Raw genomic sequence first — 22,958 nt, forward strand, 5'->3', positions numbered from 1 at the left:
TTTTCATTTTGATTTGAATGGCCGAGATAACTTATATCTACAACAAACTAATGCATGAGAAACTGAAGAAGAGGAAGAGAGAGAGACATCGCCTGGAAGAGAGAGAGATGTGACCCACCAGTTCTTCATAGTTTAGATTAATGCAGCGTAGTGAAGATACAGACGTTTCATAGAGGAGACAAGCGTCTGTCTGCAACTGTTAACAGACTTCAGTCTGCAGTGTAGTTCATACACTTCACCACAGAACTGTAGAGTAACATTAGACTTCATGATCAAAGAGAGATTTTATATCATGACCACACTTCTGTCCTTACTCACACGCTCCCTTTCTCTCACTCGTCCACATGAGCATGGAGGTTTTTACACAAGAAGTTTAAGAACACCTGCCTTTGACAAGTCAACATGTTTTCTGTGAAAAAGACCTACTTCCAGTGTGACACTTTCAATTGATCATGTGTACGAGTGGAAACTCTTGCTTCCTTGTGGCTCTCAAGTAAAGATCAGGCTTTTCAAAAACATTAGTGTTCAAGTGTTGGATGGATGGTTTCAACAAGCAACATCACTATCATTAGGCTCTGCCACTGGCAGGAGAAAAATCACTGCTGTTATCATTCATGTTCCTATATCCAGGATGTTACATCCTGAAAGCCCTTTTCACTGCTCGAACACTGTAATCTGCTTACCACATTCTTTGAGGTAAATCATTGAACTGTAGGGGATTACAGTACATTTCCCAATTTCAAAGCAGATTGTTGTAAATCCATTACATTGAATCTGTACCTCCTACCTTGGGTGAACGGTTAAATTGTGTAGGTGAACCATGTCCTGTGTGGTCAGTGGAAAGCACCACAGTCATGTGAAAACCTTGTGACTACAACTTCTTTCTAGCAGTGATGGAGTCAGGCTTCAACAGGGGCATTTTCAGCTAAAGAGGCATTATGATTGCATGTTTTTACACACGTAGGAGCATGTAGGACAGCCTACATGACACTGTATTGCGTTTACTCCACTGGAAGGGCACCCATTAGTGCACTGGATCATGTTTTCTACACTGGAAGGGTAGCCTAGAGGGCACCTTCTCACATTGTCTTGCACCTTGGGCAAGCCTAGAGGGCACAGGACATAATAAGTGAATAGGGTAAACAAACATCTAATAGAAATCAATGATAGATATGTATAGTAAAATTCTATATATTTTGCCAGACACTACAGATGAATAAGGTAAAAACAAATAACTTATAGATTCCACAGTTGATTACTTACATTGAGACACGTTTCGCATTACACGTTTTCTGAAATAGTATGTTTAATTAAGGGGAAATCTACAGACACAGACACAAAAAGTGTAGTAAATTTAACCTCTTTTCTTTCCACTCGTCTGAAAGAAGACATGTTATGGAAGCAAAATAGCCCAAAATCTCAAAATTGACCAGTGCATGATGTTTTTGCCTGTAGTGTCTTGCCTTAAAGTTTACTTCTTCCTCACTGCACTGCAGAATTCATTACAAAAGAAACACATTCAAAGCACTTGAAATATTTTCATAAAGGAAATGACAATCTGAGACCGGTGCTATTGTTTCCTACTGTAATTCCTGAAAGATTTGAATTTGGGACTTTCATCAGATAGCTGTTTATTTCCATAGTCTTTTTTCTTTTCTTTTTTTTTTTTTACCTCTTATTTTATAATCTCAGTCTTTCCTCTGTTTCCCTGTAGAGTGCTGTGTGCACAATAACAGTGCAATGGCAATAACAAAATAAAATATGGATTAGTGTTAGATATCCCATCCCCCTGCCACCGTAGACGATGCAGATATTGATAGAAGAATATCAAAAGGTATGCCAAGGAGAAATGAAACATCAGAGCATCCAATATCACCAGCCTGAGCCCTTTTTCATTAGCCACTCACAACGAGAATATAGAGGGAGCTCAATCTATGTTATCGGAAATCTTCGTCTTTCGGTTTTTGTGTGTGTTCTCGGATGCAGTTTTAAAATCCAATTCATGCCCAAACCTTTCTACTAAAAATTAAAATTGGTTGTACTGCTTTTTGACTATGAGACACTAAGGGCACTAAGGTTTGTCTCTGGCTAGTCGACATTTTGGAAGCAATTGGCTACTAGTTCACCAGTCACTGAAACAGTTCCTGCTTTTGTTTTGAATGGTGTTCAGAAATGCACCGCTCCAGAGGTCACTTGACAGCGGTTCCAGACCACCCCTTCAAAAGCGCACAAGTGTTCGAGTCCGGCATTCACAACAACCCAAACAAACAGCAACAAGGGGGTAAACGCTACAGGGTTTGGTACAACTGGACTGATTAAGGCTGGTGTGAACCTGCCCTAAAACATGACTGATATTCAGTAAATATTGTACGTTGTAATTCATCTGTAATCTGTACTAATATTGGCTTAACATAATGTAAGTCATTAGAATCAAGTCAAGGTTATGCTCTTTCCATAGACAACCTGAAGCATGATACTGATCAATTCAACACTGAATATTTAATCAGTTGATAGAGGTTGATGATATAGGACTTTTAATTGATGGCAATATTGATCAGTAAGACTGACACACAGTATTGATCTTAACTTATCTTATCGGTGACCATGAAATAGAGATGGAAGAGGAGGTAATAAATTACAAACATGTCGACATCCTTTTTTACACAGGAACACATCCTATCATGTGATGTCATTTGACCAATTGCAGGTCAAAGTGTGTGTGTTAGAAGATCTCATCCAGCTCAGCCAGATCTATCCACACTGCACTTCATATTCCAGCAAACATTTCAATTTCCCTCTACAGCATGTACCCTGTCATCTCATACTCTCCACCTTAATTCCTTCTATCAAATCATGATCATCTCTCTCTCTCTCTCTCTTTAAATATCTCACCCTTCTCCTGTTTTCTTCATCACCTTCCCCTTATCTCAACTTTATCTCCAGCAGAGAAAGATGCAGAGCTCCGGAGTCTGATGGAGGGTTCACAACCTCACTTTCCTGTCAGGAGCCATCGCGTCATGAGTTATATGGAAGCTGAAACATTGACAGCTGACGATGCTTAACATGATCTCAGGGAACCCTGCCAAGCTTATCCATTCCTCTGAGCCTCTGCCTTCTAGCTGTACACACAAACACAAACACCCTTGTTATCGGCTGTGATCTCTTCTATACCATATACTAAGCATATCCATTCAACGAGAACTAATTCTTTACTAAGGAGATGCAGCACGTGTACAAAATATTCTATAGCTGATTTCTTATATAATGCATCACTATCTAAATGTAACAACATGGAGACTAACTCAAAATGAGCTCAACGTCATGTGATCATTTCACTTGACTGTAGGAATACATAAACCTGCTAAATATGTAACCCTATGGAATTATTTTCATTTCAAAAATGCGAACCTAAACTTCCTCAGAATCAAACGAATGAATAAACCTAATTTGAAAAAGAAATTACAAGTTACAAAACTATACTACATACACAACACTAGTATTTCCTCTCAGTTTAATAAAATTTTTGTTCAAATATAATCATGAAATTTAGACGTGGCGTTTCTAACAGCTGCACAGTTGGCCGTTATGATAATAATGATAAACTGCTGGTAACATCTGATCACTGATGACTCCTGTAATGAAAGTGTTGACAGATCTTCACTGACATGACTAGCTGCTTGGAAGCGCAGAAGATCCAGACACAGAATAAGCTGATATTATGCTAAAAATTATAATATGTGCTTACAAGATTAATGGGGAATAGCTCTGTGCACCTGCTGTTTCTCATTTACACTCAACAACTGCTGCTACCTGCTAGTTAATGTTGTCAGAATAACGTGAGGCGATTATCTATTGAAAAACTGCTACTACTTTTAGGAACAACAAAAAGACACAACCCTCTCAATATTCTTTTTAAATATAAAAGTAATGGTGACTCGTCTTCCACACATATGTTCACTGGCATGCAGAGAGAGAGCATAATAATCAGGCTCAGAGTTTTTAATTAGCTCCAGCTGAGTACATTTATTGGTGAGATGCAGCAGTCAGTGACTTAACCTTTCTCTTGCAACAGCACATTAAAACACTTAAAAACTTAAAATTGATTCTTGATTCTCTCTCATCAAGAGTAACAGCGGATGCATGCAATGCCCGTGTACAATAATAATAATAAAAAGATCTAAGCAGCAACATCATTTTCAGCTGCTCATACAGTCAGAGGCAGAAAAACCGTATTGCAAAGAGCCGTGGTGAGAGGAGTTGTGGAGGAGTTGTTGTCCGGTAAACTGCGTGAATCATAAAAGTGATGGGTGGAAAATTCAGTATTGCAGGAGGGATTAAACATCCCTTCCAGCCCAGAGGACATGATTAAATGCATCAAGTGATTTAGAAGCAGCCAGGTTCTGTTTAGTATAGACAGAGTCTCTCTGAACTGCACATAGGGTTTTTTATTATAATTTTTTGTTTTTTACAAAGAACCGACTAAAGTAACAAGATAAGGAAGATTGTTTAAGGTGAGACACCTCACTCTTTGTATTTTGTTTATGACTGGTTAAATATGAAGGGAAAGAGTTTGTCTGACACTACAATCAAAGCTTTGCTGAACGATATAAGCGTATGTTACTGTATGTCAGTCGTACTTCAGGTTCGACTGAGGTGGCAGACTAATGATGACACAATCAGGTACAGTAGTTCCATGCAATTGATTCACAGGTGAGCAGATTCTCTTTTCACGTTCCCCGTAGGTGGAAAATAATTTAGCTTTTTAAACCCTGTGCTGACACAGTTTTGTAAAAGTGAACATTGTCTTTATAGAAAGCCCTGCAGGTGTCTAATTATGGGTTCAGTGGGAGACATATCAAGGAATTAACCATTTATGGTGATACAAATGCTTTTGGTTGAAACGGCTTTGCGTTTTGAGGGAGCTCTCAAAGAATGTGAGCAGCAACAAGGAACTAATCATGTGTAATGTAATGTGGGAAGAGAGAGGGGAATGACCTGCAACAAAAGTCCTAGGCTGGAATCAAATGAGGGACTCGGCAGCCATGCTTTATCAGAATCAGGAGCATTATTGCCAAGTAGTGTTTTACACATACGAGGAATTTGCTTTGGTGATAAAGTACTACACGTAGACAAACATACAGTTGACATAAATAAGTTTAGAAATAAATAAATATGGAAAAATAAATGCAAGTTATATAAGAATAATAAAAGAATAGAGAACTATTTGCAGAGAAAGAACAACGTGACAGATATTTATATGGGCATTACTCTGGTTTGTGTTGTGCATACGTATTGCAATGGAAGAGAATATTGTGTACATAAATATGTAAATTGACAATATAAAAATATTCAACAACAACAATTAACAACAAATATGTGCAATGTGCCAGGTTTGTGCATTAAATGAAATGAAGTAAAATTCAGATGTGCAGAGACATTTGTATTATTTGCACGTGGGAGTGTCAGTGAGGGACCCGGGCCCCTGTTGATGAGGCTAGCTGCAGACGGGAAGAAGCCGTTTTTGTGGCGAGAGGTTTTGGTCCTGATGGACTGCAGCCTCCTGCCAGAGGGGAGAGTCTGAAACAGTTTGTGTCCAGGGTGGGAGGAGTCAGCTGCAATCTTTCCTGCTCGCCTCAGAGTCCTCGAGGCGTACAGGTCCAGAAGAGAAGGAAGATCGCAGCCAATCACCTTCTCTGCAGAGCGAATGATGCGAATGTGTAGAATAGCCTTTTTTATATTATCAGTTTGATACCATTCTGAGAAGTTGAAGAAAAGTATTTTCACAGCTATTTTGTGCTCCTTGTGTCAAAAGTTTTGTTTTCACTGCTTTATAAAATCTTGAACTAGTAAATCAAGTCATGCAAACGGATGCAACAGGAGGATCAGTCTGTCCGCACAGCAGGCCTGAGATTAAAAAAAAAAACACTCTGAGCTGAGAAGCTCCTGGAGCCCAGAGGGAGGTTATCAAACCCAAGAATGCAAACTCAATACTGCTGTAAACAGTTCTTCACTAGGTGTTTTGGGGAAAACAAACTTCTAAAAAGTCTCAAAGCACAGTGGAGCTTACTGTCTGAGATGGACCGTGTGTTTGATGTTGCTCCATCAATTAAGACACAGCTATTTTCATGTATTTCAACCAGAGCTGTACCACAGATCATAGTGCTGTTTGAACATGATTTGTTTTTCGCAGAATAAATCTTGGGCCTCCCATTCATTCTCACATGCCAGACTGCCATCCTTTTGGCAACTAAACTTACATCATCCCTGTCTTCATGGCATTCATCTGTTTTGGACACAAACTTCAGTCAGACTCATCGGATTCAAAGTACATATCCACACATACTCAATAAGAGTACTTCACGTCACCAAAGATTTAGGGTAAAATTGTAGTGGGGATGTAAATGTACCATTAATATTTATTTTAAAATTCATTATCTCAGCATTGGTTTAAGTTTGGCTCGTGTTAATTGATAGATGACCAGTATTTTGTCAGTTCATTCATCACAAACTTGACGAGCCAAAAACGTAATGAGCTAAATCAGCACAACTGATACAAAATCAGCCATCAGTCACTGACTGGCTTGAAAAAGATGAAATGTTGTTCCTATACAACAAGAGTCCACAGCCTAGCTAGCAGCTCTGTGAGGATGCACAGCTGTGCTTTCAGCCAAATGCTAATGTCAGCACGCCAACATGCTCACAATAGCAATACTAACACGCTGATGTTCAGCACATATAATGATTTAGTTTGGTGTGTTAGCATGCTAACATTTGATAATTAGCGCTGAACACAAGTTTCAACTGAGGCTGATGAGAATGCCATTAGTTTTGCAAGTATTTGGTCTTTAACCAAAGCTATTGGTTAAACAACTGGAGAAATTATAATTAGTTACATGAAAACATAAAATCTTTAAGGTGCATGACTGTTGTAAGATGGCCATTACCAAATCACACATCGGCATGAAAAATTGTTTTGATTAAAAAAGCAGATAAGCAACAACCATAGTGTAGTTCACATTTTGAACCAGGCTGAATGTGGCAGTATGTAATCTATATAAGCAAAGATCTGAAAATAGGCCTCGCTGACTCTTAATCACCCATCTGTTTTCTTTTAGCATGAGGTTTTAGTACTTTATCCTTTATTATATATTACAAGTGTGAAGAGACAAACGTGTTTAAAGAAATCTATAGAAATCCTTTCATATTTGAATCAATGTCATCTCATAATGGGATCATAAATAACAGGTTAAATGCAAAGGCATAAGGTATACAAGTATATAAAACAAACTGAACGAGCTGGCATCAAATGAAAAAATTTATAAATGGCCAGTCAATAAAAATTTGATTTGAGAATTGATTTAAAAGATGGTAGTGATGTGGCGAACCTGACATTCCCAGAGCTGAGGTGTCATGGTCTGTCTCGGTCGCCCATGCTACCTGAACAAATGTCATGGCAAATTAAAAAAGTGATGCAAAATATAAAGATAACAGATGGATGGAATAAGGGTGTAAACAGATTAAAACTTCAATATACAATAGGACAGGCTTGATTCATTCACAATGACCTCCAAAAAAGCGAGCTACTGGTGTGCATGCTTTAACAAAACTGTCAGCAACAGTGATTGTGGCACAGGGGGGCCAGAACACCAGAATTGGCAGGTACATGCACATGACACATGACAGATGTGAAAGAGTCTGGAGAAGCTGTGATGAATGGTATGTTGCCTGCAACATCATCCAGCATGACCGGTTTGGTGGTCATGTAAGTTGGATCAGCCTGTGATTTAAATTTTTTGGATCCAGCCCTCAGTCAGTTGGAAATTTTGTTTTCCATAAATTTTGTTCTAAACCAAATGTACAGTAAAGATTTTGAACTTAGAACTATTTAGTTCATTGAGTCTGATGTGTTATTTGAGTGTTTTTGAGCAGGGTATATGTCAGCATATCTTCACTGAGTATGCCAGAGCAAGGATTACTACGATTACTATAACCTGCACCAGTACTATGTTAGCCATATTCCTTCCCCACTCTGAAAATCAAAATTCAGGTAAGTAGTAACTGTGGGTCAGAAAAATACAATGTTGCTGTTCTACTACTGTTATTGCGTCCTCTAAGGTTATGGATTTGTGGAGCTCAATTGAGCTCCCTAAAGAATACTTTACAATAGGTTGCTCACAAAAAATAATCAGCAACATTCTTTCTAGCTGTCAATGAAGAGGTTTTTCAGTGCCAAAGTACTGTAGCCATTTCTAAAATGTTGATTAAGTGACAGACTGAAACTGTCTAATCTCTCTCTTTCTTTTTCACTCCATCACTCACCCTTACTTCCTGTGTCACAATCTACAGTAGCATTGCTACATCTTTTTTTGTTTTGTGTATGGGACTTCACATGATGATGTTGGTGGCAGTGTTAGGTTGTTTTTAATAGGTTATATCAGTAGTAGCTGCTGCAATAATGCTGATATGAAGATCACTTTCCATCTCAATCCTTGTAACAATTAATTGAAATATAAATTTCAAAATGTAATGACAATGATAGCACATTTTTGCACTTCTGGTTAGATGCTAAAATGCATTTCGTTGTCTCAGTACTAAATGTAATGAGTGCAATGACAATATAGTTGAAGGGAAGAGGGAAGTATACAGTGTACAAAGAAATAAGACTGGCCCCAGAGCTGACCTGTGCAGCACTTCACAAGTTATATGATAAAAAAAACCCTACTAAAAATTATGCAAGATATGCCAACCCAAATCTGAAGTCTTTTTATCAGAATGCCTTGGTCTTTTATGTCGAACACTGCTCTCAAGCCTTATAATATAAGAATGGAGCAGATTTTGGCATCTGTAGTAGTTACAAGGTCATTAATGACTTTGAGAAATATAAAGGATTTGAAAGCTTTCCTTGAATTTTTCAAAAGGTACCTCTATCTCTCAAGGCTGCCAAAAAGTGTCTTGTGTAGGATTTTTGCAATGAATAGTCATTTGGAATCCATTCTGCAGTTGTTTTCAAACTGGATTCTTTGGATCAGTGAGTGCCATCTTTGAAATGATCAGGAGCACAGCAAGTAGAAAGGAAAGTGTTGACTAATTTTCCCTATAGAAATCAGTCATTTCCAGGGTGGGTTTTTTTTTTTTTTTTTTTAAACCAGGAGTAAAACAACAAGCCAATGGGATGATTTAATTAATTTCTTCTGTGTCTTCAGAAGGAACTTGCTAATGTTAGCTTGAGAGAGCAGATACTTCTGTTTATTCTCAAAAAATAATTGTAACTCAAATATTAGCTCAACCCCTCAGTTGTTTTTATTTTCTATTTAACTCTTTTAACCCCGATTGCTTTTATGTTTGATGTAAAGCACTTTGAATTGCGCTATACAAATAAATTTGCCTTGCCTTGGTGCAGAGGCTGCAGGTGGAAGGAAGTGGCTAGCCTCCAAAAGAGGCAAAAAATGGTTTTACTTACATGTTTCGTGCTGGTACGCACACTCAGGAATCATGTTAGGTTGTGTTCAGTGTTTTAGTGATTTAGTTATTTGACTGTGTGCAGGCAACGGAACTAACGTTACGCTAGCTGATTGTTAAAATTCATTGTCTTTCTACACGTAAAATAACGATAGTGTTTATTGCAGTTTGGGAGTTGTTCAAAGGAAGCCCTTTGAAGCTGTGCAAATGCCATGTTCAAGTCATATCACCCATCCATCCATTTCCTTCCGTCAGTCTAAGCAAGGTGGTCAAGGCGTCCCTCTCCCCAGCGACATTCAATGCATCATATCAAGGTAGTTAATTTATCGTTATACAAAACAAGGTTGTATAAGAAAAACAAAGTTAGTCTATTCATGCTACACAGACAGGTTTTCATCTTCACATGTACAGTCTGACATTTGGGAAACAGTGTCTGTCTATCTTGACTGTGTTTGAGCACCAAGAATCATCGATGTCAAACACAGACTCTGCCTCCTCTCATCTTGCCGGAATCTTGCTCTGACAGCTCGGGACAAGGTGCTTGACCTGCGATGTTGATGGTGCAGGTGTCCATAAAAGGTGTCTCTGATTTCCATTGCTTGGCCAACCTGAGTCGCATTTCGTCCAGATCTGACCTTTAGGAGCAGCCTTAAAGGAGACCTATTATACTGGTTTTCCAGTCCTATATTATAGTTCTGTGACTCCTCTATGGCAGCTTTGCATGATTCAAGTCTTATACTGGTTCTTGGATTTTGATGTATTGTCCAGAAATCTGTTGCAACCGTCACGTCACGCACTATGTAGCTACTGGCAGCTTGGTGGGGCTACTTTTTGTTTTAATAAAGAATGTCAATTTATGAAATGAAACAAAGTCATACTGCAGTGCGTCTGTTAGCCTACTTTCTTTTTGCCATATTTGGTAACCGTTTTATAGAAACAATAGCTCACTTCAGGCTAACTGAACATGCCCCTTAACTGTGAGCTATTGCTTAAATCTACGTTCCACCCTTTCTGGTGTTATCACAGAGACTTTGCCTTGACAATGTTTGGTTTCCTTCCGGAGTCTCACTTTCCAACTTTGAGACACTTAAATAGCCACCGTGTGAAAGCAATCAGGAAACTATAAGGACGGACACGGCCTGTGCGGTTCATCGGCATCTTGCTTATTTTGATAAGGGACTAAAAACACATTTGTACATTACGGTGTGAATTTCACCCAAGCATGAAATCCAAAGCCCATTGTTGACAATGTACATATTACCCAGCATGGATATTAATTTGTATGGAAACAAGATACAGTGCAACAATCCACTTCAACAGCTCAAACAACATTAGCATCCTCCAAGTCGTGCATATCACATTATTATCGTGCAGTCCTCAGTGTGAAATCCATTGCAGAGGAAGACCAAACAACATGCAGATGAGCTTGAGCAATGACCCATGACGGTGTATGAGAAGAAAACATTATAAACTGCAGGATAAAAACACTTAAACACAAAGAAAAACAGTTAATCATGGATGACCAACAGAGGAAAACTAATTACCTTTTAAACGATCTTGTACATTTTCAGGGGAAAATCAATCAGAAGTAGGACCAAAGCAGACAGCAGACATATACTGCAGGCCGGGAACATGACTCTTGATTCATTACATGATTTCAATTAATTAGGGTGAACAATTATTATTGAGACACCTGAAAAATAAAGCTGTTCCTGAGAATGTGCGATCAGTAGCCCCTGTAACACAAATAATCCACATTATAGTGCCATGTTAGTTCTTTCAAAAGTTTTTAAGAAATGTTTTCACTCCAACATGCATGGGGGCAGAAGCTACTAATGAATACGTAACGATTTAAACAGTACATTGACAGAGATGGGAAGTCATTCATTCAAAATTCTAGCACCCCAATGGTGAATGTTAATTTTCTGAAGAAATTAACACCAACAGCAACTCATTCATTTAGGTAAAAGAAAAACATCAGTCTTCTTTCAAAATTAAATGTTACAGTATAGGGACACTCCATTCTTAATTATTACTTTATTAGCCATAGGGGATCCTACTCGTGTTATGGTGGGTGTAGGGACCCAAATGCAGGATGCAGAGCGGAGCAGGTGCAGTTCAAAAGGGTTTATTAACAAACTTAAGGTGAGCACATTTACAGTAGGTGGCAAACAAGGTGATCCAACAGAAAAATCCAGAAACAGGTGTACAATCCAAAGAACTGACAGGGAACAGGCAAGACGAGCCATAGCACGCTACTACAACAACTACAACACTTCAACAATGACTGCACAAGGACTGAAGGAAACAAGCAAGCATATATATACACAAGGACTGACGAGCAGGGCAGGAGCAACACAGGTGACAGAGATGAGGCTAATGAGACAGCGGGGAAAACAGAGAGACTGGCAGGCAGATTACTGAGAGGGAACACACATAACAGGTTACTGAACACTAAACATATCAGAGACATATAACTGACAAACCAATACCGACACAAGCAGATAGATCACCAATAACTACAACCAACAGGGAAAACAGACTGAGGCTGGGATAAAACAGAACTTAGAGCAGACATGGGCAAAACAACACAGATGTTTGCAGACCAGAAGTAAACACTAAGCCATGAACTAAGGCACAGGACTAGAAACAAAGACATGGAACCAAAACACAGACTAAATAACAGATACTGAACTGACCAAACAATAAACTCAGAAACTCAGGACAGGATCGTAACACCTCAACCTGTGAAAACTGTTAAATTATGTCTTTTTACAGAAGGCCTGTGTTACAAACTGGAGTTTGAAAGAAACAGGCATTTACAAATCATGGATTGTCTATTAAAGACGCACAATCAAGTTGCATCATTGGAAATGTAGGATCCAGCATTTTTGCCTCTGCTCCATCGATTAAAAAAAACAACTTATTAATAAATAAGCCCCAACTTTATGGAAGTGAATAGTGAACTACTATGGACTGATGTTGCTTATGATATAAATAGCTTCCAGTTTTTAATTCCAACACTTCACCAAAGATGTATCAGGATCAGCATAAATACTCTACATATTTTTGGTTTGAAAACTTACATTATAAGAGCTAAAAGTCTTAGAGTGTGCTGCTAGCATTGCTGGAGGAAAGCTGGGCATCCTGCTGCCGCTGGCAGTCCTAGCAGGGAAACATGTCGGCTGGTCTTCCCTGATTAAACAGTAGAAGAAGTTTGACACAAACAAGTTTCCAACTTTTATTGCATCACCTGTCTTTTGAGTGTGCTATACTTTACTTTTTTTTATGCTTTAACATTTTGTAGTACAACATAAAGCTACTGTGAATGGACACACTCATAATAGAACCACACCTCACTCTGATTTGGACATTATATTTTTGGGCAGATATTTTCCTGGGTGCCAGGGGTGTGTTTAGTCTCTGCTGACAACAAGAAAAACAACATAAGTATTTGAACACCCTGCTATTCTGCAAGTTCTCCCACTTAGAAATCATGGAGGGGTCTGAAATTGTCATCGTAGGTCCACTGTGAGAGACAATCTAAAAAAAAATCACAATGTATGATTTTTTAACTATATATATTTGTATGATACAAGTATTTGAACACCTGAAAAAAATCATTGTTAATATTTGGTACAGTAGCCTTTGTTTGCAATTACAGAGGTCAAACGTTTCCTGTAGTTTTTCACCAGGTTTGCACACACTGCAGGAGGGATTTTGGCCCACTCCTCCACACAGATCTTCTCTAGATCAGTCAGGTTTCTGGGCTGTCGCTGAGAAACACGGAGTTTGAGCTCCCTCCAAAGATTCTCTATTGGGTTTAGGCCACACCAGAACCTTGATATGCTTCTTACAGAGCCACTCCTTGGTTATCCTGGCTGTGTGCTTCGGGTCATTGTCATGTTGGAAGACCCGGCCTCGACCCATCTTCAATGCTCTAACTGAGGGAAGGAGGTTGTTCCCCAAAATCTCGCAATACATGTCCCCGGTCATCATCTCCTTAATACAGTGCAGTCGCCCTGTCCCATGTGCAGAAAAACACCCCCAAAGCATGATGCTACCACCCCCATGCTTCACAGTAGGGATGGTGCTCTTGGGATGTTACTCATCATTCTTCTTCCTCCAAACACGGTTAGTGGAATTATGACCAAAAAGTTCTATTTTGGTCTCATCTGACCACATGACTTTCTCCCATGACTCCTCTGGATCATCCAAATGTTCATTGGCAAACTGAAGACGGGCCTGGACATGTGCTGGTTTAAGCAGGGGAGCCTTCTGTGCCATGCGTGATTTCAAACCATGACGTCTTAGTGTATTACCAACAGTAACCTTGGAAACGGTGGTCCCAGCTCTTTTCAGGTCATTGACCAGCTCCTCCCGTGTAGTTCTGGGCTGATTTCTCACCTTTCTTAGGATCATTGAGACCCACGAGGTGAGATCTTGCATGGAGCCCCAGTCCGAGGGAGATTGACAGTCATGTTTAGCTTCTTCCATTTTCTAATGATTGCTCCAACAGTGGACCTTTTTTCACCAAGCTGCTTGGCAATTTCCCCGTAGCCCTTTCCAGCCTTGTGGAGGTGTACAACTTTGTCTCTAGTGTCTTTGGACAGATCTTTGGTCTTGGCCATGTTAGTAGTTGGATTCTTACTGATTGTATGGGGTGGACAGGTGTCTTTATGCAGCTAACGACCTCAAACAGGTGCATCTAATTTAGGATAATAAATGGAGTGGGGTGGACATTATGAAGGCAGACTAACAGGTCTTGAGAGTCAGAATTCTAGCTGATAGACAAGTGTTCAAATACTTATTTGCAACTGTATCATACAAATAAATAGTTAAAAAATCATACATTGTGATTTCTGGATATATATTTTTTTTAGATTATTTCTCTCACAGTGGACCTACGATGACAATTTCAGAGCCCTCCATGATTTCTAAGTGGGAGAACTTGCAAAATAGCAGGGTGTTCAAATACTTATTTTCCTCACTGTATAACATCTCTTACAAAACAAGACAGGGGTTGTTACTCAACTGTACTGTGTTGAACTTGACAAAAATAGATAGTGTGTCTGTGTCCACTCTGGCTCTGTTATAAGAAATACATCATCTGGATAGAGTAAGAAATGTATATTGGACCGTCACAAATCCAGGCCTCACAATTATACTGCGTAGTGGGCTCTCGAGGGTCCTTTATAATACATGTGATATCAAAATGCTGGTTAAATTAAGAAACTGATACAGGAAGGAAAGGGGCATGACTTAAAAATCAATGTGGAGATATTAAAAGAATATTAAGAGGATTCATATTTCCTGGGAGAATTTCATCCAGGGGATCATATTTTCTCCACAAAAGGAAATATGTCACTAAGCAGGATTTAGCTTCTCATTTCCTTTGGTTAGGAGAGAGTGATTAGTGTCAGCCAGAATAGACTGGGACTATGCAAGATGCTCTCAGTTTGTTCAAAATGATATAACCTTAAATTGGAAGTCCAGTTTAGCTGATAAAATTATCATCTGTCCGCACAGAATCTCAGGTCAACTTTAAAATCAATCAAAGTGATTTCTAAGAAAATGGCCTCAAAACATATCAGTACATTCAGCAATTTTCACATCAACCTCAGAGAAACAATGAATATAGAATAAGACAACAGCCTCAAACAGAAAACTTCGGTAAAATAATGAAATAAAATCTGACACACAATCTATGAATTTATAACTTCTCCTCACTGACCATACAATGTATCCAATTTTCCTAATAAATAATAATATTTGGAATTACTAGTCTATCAACATCAGCCTCAGTTAGAGTGCGTTCAGCATTATGACCGATCGGATCCTTCAGTAGTAGTTAGATATGCAGGAAACTGCTGTCCCTCACATGCGTTGTTAGATCGGGAGGATGAGGAAGAGATGAATCAATCTGAGCATGATCTTTTAGAGATGTTACATTTCTGGTTTAAGTTTTTTTGTTGATTGAGATTTAAACTCTGGCCCATGATATTGTCCTGTTAGATACTAGGCCCACAGGTAAAGATTGGTTTAGCTAGTGGCCTCAAATTACATTTAAATTTAAGTTATTAAATTTAAGTAAAGAGAGGAATATTGATGAAATATTCAACATAAATTTGATAGCAATTAAGAGAAAAAAGGGAACACTGTACTAGAATTAGGAAACTGTTTTTATGTCAAGTATGGAGAGGAGGGGGGCAAAGCTAGATAGGATTATATAAAGATATGTCGTGTAAATAGGACAGCATTTAAAGGCATTGGTAGGTGTATTTCTTCACTTTAGACAGAGCCAGGCTAGTAGGCTTGGGCAGTTCTTCTTTTTTCACCGGGGTACAGTATATGACAGTATTTGTATAAAAAACAAAAAAAGTAAACGCTGCTGGTGATAGAAGTCCCTGTAGCATGCATGACATCTGCCCTACAATGCTGTGTGCCTCATATGCAATTAGCCTTCTCAGACATGTCTTGCTGGGTTTAAATACTTATGGTCCAAAGAATAATCAAACTAAACCCCAAATACTCCTATACGGGGGCAGAGAAAATATTTTCTTTTTTACTTGTCCTGTAACATTCGCTGACCACTTGCAGTCACCATCAAGGAGTGTGTAGTAGGGGTGTGGTCGATCGAAAGTGAGCAAGCAGCAGGTGAATACAGCGGAGCAGAGGAAAAGTGAGAAGTGAAGTTTAGCAGTAAGTTTCTAAGAGAATAAAGGCTTATACAGGCTTAAGTTAAAGCTCCCTGTGTGAGGTGCTAACCTGCTGCTGGAAAAGGGAAGTTTATCATTTTGTAGGTGATGTCAGGAAGTTTTTATTCTCTCTGTCTCTGTTCCCTTAAACAACTTTCCTGCTGCCTACCAACCTGTTTAGACTGGGACTAGCCGTGTCTGAAAAGTACTTGCTTTAGAGCGGCTGAAAAAACCCTCATATCCCTATGTTTTTAGCTGAAAGCTAAGCTATTACCCGATAATGCCTCTTTAATAAGAACGCTGATCCGTCCTGTGCTGTGGTCTCATATTCTCTGTCGGTCACCCTCATGATCTCTGCCTGATTAGGTTCTACTACTAGGAGCAAAGTAAAAGGTGGGGATATTAGATCTTATGGAAATGACGGCTCTCAGTGAGGTGTGTGCATGTTTATGTCATGTTTTGAGGCATGCCATCTCCACAGATGCTTAAAATGTTCTTGGAAATTGTGTTTTCCAGTCATAGTGGATTCTGGTTCTGTTTGAAACGTGAAGAATGTGGACGTTGCAGAGATTTGTGCAAGTTGGGTAGACAGAGAAAACCTGAGCCTATCATTAAGACACTACTCTCTCACTAGATCTCCGTTAGTGCAGTTTGCACAGCTGAATCATGTGACTTAAGTTTCCTCCTCTAGCACTTTATTAAATCTGAAAGGCTTGAATGACCTAAAATGCACCTTTAAATCATATAAGGCCAATTTCATACAAACAAACAACTGCTGCTCCACACTATCTAATGTCTGTCAGGTGGAGGAATTGGAGGCCACAGAAGATTCCATCAACAGGCAGCCAGATGGGCAGGTAGGCAGACAGATTAGCATCAGGGGGGTTTGACCTTAGCAGCAGGCGCACTATATTGAAAAGATGGATGGTCTCCTCACGTAGTCTTAGAAAGATGAGAATGTCTTTAGGGGAAAAAGGCAGCACCATCTGTGGAGATGATTGAGATGATGACTTGGCCATGTTTTTTTTTTATTTATTTTTTTATGAACACGTCCCGTATTTCAATCCACTGACAAGTGTGATTTCACCATGCTGTTTGAGTTTGTACAGCACAGCAGTGTTTCCGCACATAATCCAATTATTCTTGGGTGCTAATATCAAAGATTGTTCGACACTGGATTCTGATTAAAAACTGCCCTCTAATAAGTGTGGAAGAAATATTGTCCCAAAATTGGAAAGCCTGTAATCTATTCATAAACGTAAAACTACACTCAACTCATTTAAGCCATATGGCCTTTATCTGGGTATTAAAATTAAACTTAGTAGATTCAGTTGAAGGGTTGGGTATTGTTTTACAATAACAGTACCAAGACCTGTACCACTGAAGCGATACCGATAGAGGTAGAGTGCTTTGATTTGATACATTGCGTAAAATGCCACCTGTTGAAGCCATAGGAGTTGATTGGTATTTTTATTTTTATTCTTTGAATTAACTTTCATATAAAAATATTGCAAACTTGTATCAGATCTCTCCTCATCCTAATCAGGTGATTACTATAAAGTGCATTCTAAGCCACTAAGCCCCTCTGCTGGCCACTCTTTTCTCTATCATTTATACATACTATACATAATGTCTAATGTGTTTTAAGGTTTAATATGTTTTAAGAAACACTATATTAATATTGGGTTTTGTGTATTAAGTGTTGCGCCACTCTCTCTGTATGGTGATTTTTTCCTCTCTGTGTGGTGAGTCTCTCATGATGACCATGCATTGCTGAATGCCTTTGTTGTAATATAAGGTTTGATTATAGAGTAAATAGTGTGAAGGATGCGTGGAGCTAGCAAAATTCACGTGTAGGGAAAACACCTGAAAGTCTGCCCATGGTTGTGGAACTACTGAAAACTGGTTTGAGCTGGTCCCGGCCAGAAATTTCCAGAAATTCCCTAAGACTCCCCTAAGGAAAACATCCAGAAGATATCCTGCACATGCAGCCAATCACACCAACTACTTCTGACATAAGTAGCCGGAAGATCTGTTCGCTTAATGGCTACTTATCCCACATGCAGCATTTTAGAATAAGAGCGTTATGCCTGCCTGATTTTGCGGACTTGTTCAGATTTTGTTGATTTGTTCAATTGTCCTTGATTTTTGTGTTTCTACATTGGTTAAGTAAACGACATAGTTTACTTAACATAGTTTACTTAACATAGCTTACTTAACATAGCTTACTTAACATAGTTTACTTTACATAGCTTACTTAGACAAGTGTTTTTTGTTGACATACGATCAGGAGTCTGCACAGGGTGCTGCTTGACGTGGCTTCCGTCAAATATAGACGGACAGCATATACTTCGCGGAGCAGAGTGGAGACATGCTTCTGGGACACCCAGCAGCTCTCTGGTGTGAGCACAAGCATCGACTAGAATGGCCGCAATCAGCTCTTTTTTGTTTATCCATCTATGTCTATTACACAGTGAATATTTAACTTTAGCTAAACATATCGAACAGTGGTCGCAATATCTAGATCCCCCCCCCCAAAATCATTCAGCCTTAGTATCAAGTACCGATACCCAGCCCTATTCAGTTGTTAATGCTGTATTGTTTTTATGGTCTTAACATACACCCAGTGGAAAAGGAGCACCATTAGCGTTCATTTGGAGTCATGTTTCTGGCCATCTGATAAATGGAAGTCCAATAATCACTCTTCTTTTGGTCCCCACCAATTTCGGACTTCATTATGACCTTGTGTCATTTGGAAAACTGTTAACATAAAACATTTATTGGTGCACCCTTAACTTACAGTTAGATTTTGAAGTAGTAAGGAGCCTGGATGATCTAGCACGGTAAAGCCCGCCCTGCAGAGCTGAATATTACGAGGTGAAATCCAAGTCAAGCCACAAAAAAAAAAAAGAGGATCCAGTTTAAGGGTGTCATGGCTGCTCAGTTGACTCAAGGGCCAAGCATCCAACTGTGACATCCTGGGTACAAATCAATGTCTCTCTCCCTCTCTCCCTCTCTGATCCTCTCTGCTCCAGTACTAAACTCTGACCTTAAAATGAAATTGCATCAAACTATTTTCGCAATCAAAATTCAATATCTACATTTTCACTACATCATGTATTGGTAGTAAGTGTTTGTTTCTTTATGCTTATGTGCTGTTACATTTGAAACACAGCTGTGTGGGGGTTTAATATTTAAAAATACGGGCAGCAGTCAAAAGACTGGCCTGATGTGATCCTACACTTTAAAATATTGAATCCAGAGCTTATAAAAGGTTAAAAGCCCAAAAATGTTACTTAAAGGAGAAAATCTGTTTTGAAAGTTTTTGGAATCCTTTTGTCACTGTAAACCACACCAAAACATTTCAATCAGGAGAGCCTTGACTGAGTGAAAACAATAATTTACTAACATGTGATATATCGAATATAACATGCTTTATAAAAGGCATTGAATGCAAGTTTCTCAAATAATGCTTTAAAGAGGATTCAGGAAATTGTGCAGTGTTTATCCGGTCTATTAAGGAGAAAAAGAAAACAAAGATGAGGCAGAGGAGCGCAAGTGTTTCCTCTAGGCACAAAGCCAAACATTAAAGCAACAGCAGTTCATTACTGAGTTTAGGCAATGCAGTTTTCTAACCTGGTATAAAACACAGTGTGCAGTGGAGACCGAAAGAGTTCAGGGAATATTACAGCTTTTGTGCTCAAACCACACACACACACACACACACACACACACTACAGAATCAAAAAGACACCCTGCTGTTCACATCTCATAGGCAGCCAGGGGGAAGTATGGAAGTGTGTGTGTGTGTGTGTGTGTGTGTGTGTGTGTGTGTGTGTGTGTGTGTGTGTGTGTGTGTGTGTGTGTGTGTGTGTGTGTGTGTGTGTGTTCTTCCTAGTTCAGCAGGCAGGATTTTTCTCCCTGAAGACATAGCACACTGATCGACTCCTTTCTCCTGTTGCTGCTTTAAACACACACCCACGTACACACACACACACGCGCGCGCGCGCGCGCGCGCGCACGCACGCGCGCGCGCATCATTGCACTGCAGGTGTGGACTCACATGCTTCACATGAGTAATCATACTGTACACACACACACGCACAGATACACTGACCACTTTTACGTGCTCCCCAAGTATTTTGAGACATTAATATGGTCAAAAGGTTGGAACACAATATTGTTTACTCAGATTTGGAGGGTGAGAGTGTGAGAGGGAAAGAGGGAGAGGCTTATTGTTCTGTAATCTGCTCCTGGGATCCTTGGGGAAGTGGAATTGCAACACCTGATTATCTCCGAGCCCGAGCATCAACAAGAAAGGTAATTCTCCAGAGGCAGATTGAAACTCTTTCTCCCACTCAGTTTCTTTCAATTCCTCCCTTTTTCCTTTTTATCTTCTTTCTCCATCACTCTGCGCGCACACACACACACACACACACACACACACACACCTGTGTATACCGCCCCTGTCTCCCCGCATTCCTGTTTCCCTCAATCGGTTCATCCTCCCTCGCGTCTTTCTCTCTTCTTCTCCTTCCTCTTCTCTTTCATCATTGTGTCTGAAAGGCCCAGTGGTTTTGACGATGATTGCTGAGGAGAATTTTCCATCACTGAAATAATTTTGCAATCTCCGCTGCCATTTCATTCCCTCAGACTGCTGCAGGTTACTATCAGAGGAAACAGGCAGAATCACTCTCAACAGGTTCTCATGCTTGTTTCATATGTGAATTACTACTTTGTAAAGTAGCCGCTAACTCCAAGTAAGCAAACCTATTCAGTGTTGTGCTATGACCTATTCTGTGCTATTCACCTTAAGGAGAATTCAATTTCACTTCACCTCGGATACAGTCTGCCTCTCACACGAGGCCCCACCTCATCCCTCGGAACGTTGCAGCAATTCCAAATCCATGTGTGCAGAGAGATTGCATTTTATCCCTTTAAGTGACTGACAGCTAGCCAGGCTGAAATGGGCTAGCAGCACAGAGCGGGACTGCTGCAGCAACAATAGCCTTTACATAACCGCACCTCGCTTCATTTCACTTCCATTACATTCCCACTGTTCAAGAGAGCATTTTTCTGAAAAGTCGCAACCATCTGTACACTTAAACAGTTTGCTAAGATCATTCAGAATTCAGCTGTGGGAAGGATTGAAATCTACTGCAGAATCAGGCACATTCAGAACTTGTTCCCTGTATGCATGTTTTGAAACCATTATACACGATAACGAGATGCAACACAGTCTTAGACATTTTTATTTTAGTAATGTAGTCATGCCAGTAAGTAATGAACAAGCCAACTTTAACAAGAATGAATGGCTGTTACAGCTCCCGAACCTGTTAATAATGGTAAACTTTGTGAACCACAGGTTCATCTGCAAAATAAATGCATCTCATTTCAATCTGTGGGAGTGGTATCCTTGAGTCTTGTGTCCATGTATAGTAAAGCTGGGGATACAAAAAAAACAGTGGCTTAAATGGGGTGTGTGCTGGAAGCTGCAGTGAATCCATAAGCACGCAGTAAACTCACTATCAACGCACCCTATTTTTCCAGTGATAATGCTAACATTACATTGTGAAGAACCATCTGTGTTGAAATCATACAAATCCTGCTCTCTGTGAGCTCCCACACACACACACACACACACACACACACACACACGTCAGCAGAGCAGAGAGGCTGTGGGGGACATTATTCAAGATGATGACAACTACGCTTGTTACTGTAAGTAAGTGCAATAAAACCTTTGCTTGTAAAAGGCCAACACTTCAATACACCTGCTCAACAAGCATTAACATGTACAAAAGATGTAGAAAGCATATCTAGTATATAGAGAGTAGGGCTGTACATATAGATTATTTTTCAAGTCGATTAATCTAACGCCTAATTTTGTTTATTCTAAAGAAAGAAAAGTTGCCTATTACTCTATTAACATACCAATTTATCTATATTTTATTCAGTCATGCTGATGAAGCACATTAGAATAATGAAAATAACAGCAAATCTTAAAATGAATCAAATTTCAACGTCACTGATGTGTTGTGATAATAACAGACATTAATTAGGCTACTTTACTTAAAACTTTAAATGTTTCTGACATGGATTCATTTCAATATTAAGTAATGCAGTATGATAATCAAATGCATTTCTGCATCAGTGAACACCTGAAGGGACTCACAGACTGTCTGTAATCAGATTCAGCTGTTTTCTCGCTCATACGTGGCCGTTAAATAAACAGAAAATATGAAACAGCCGATCGTTACATGACTCGTGGTGTACCATGATAGCAGCAGGGCAGAAATTACTTTTAACATGAAGGCAATGAAGAAATACTACGTGTCCTCGTGCTGATGGTGTGCCGTGCTTGTGTGGCGACGGAAGGTAAACACAATTTGCGGTGCTGCCGTCTAGAAAAAGTGCTGCGGGATACTTTCGTTTCACGTATTCGTGGACAGCAGTTGTGCTGCAGTGAAGCTGTTTCCAGTTCACAGAGCTCACAGAGCATCACGTTGTTGAGTGTCTGTCTGAAATACTCTAAACTTTAGGTCTTGTAGCTGGAGCTTGTCCGGGAGAAACCCACACCGGATGCAGCGATGCACGTAATCGACATTACGTCAACGAATCGCTATTGTAAACAATACTGTTGCTGCTCTTGAAACATGTAGTTATATTTAAAATACTTAATTCTAATCCTGTTCTGAATTTATTAATTTTTATATATATTTTTTACAGGTAAGTAGTATCTACAAAATCTCGAGTTTAATACTGCATATTTTTATCAAAAAATACATTTTATTGGAGACC

General features: G+C 39.4%; 1 protein-coding gene across 4 annotated transcripts in view; it reads right to left on the minus strand.

Moving 5' to 3' along the window:
* The window catches only part of galnt18a (UDP-N-acetyl-alpha-D-galactosamine:polypeptide N-acetylgalactosaminyltransferase 18a), a 173,013-nt gene that overhangs the window by 127,861 nt on the left and 22,194 nt on the right, over positions 1–22,958 (minus strand). The gene's annotated exons all lie outside the window — the stretch shown is intronic.

Source organism: Micropterus salmoides, unplaced genomic scaffold, assembly GCF_014851395.1.
Source record: "Micropterus salmoides isolate LMB-PRFRI ecotype aquatic unplaced genomic scaffold, ASM1485139v1 Ms_hic_scaffold_8, whole genome shotgun sequence".
Lineage (NCBI taxonomy): Eukaryota > Metazoa > Chordata > Actinopteri > Centrarchiformes > Centrarchidae > Micropterus > Micropterus salmoides.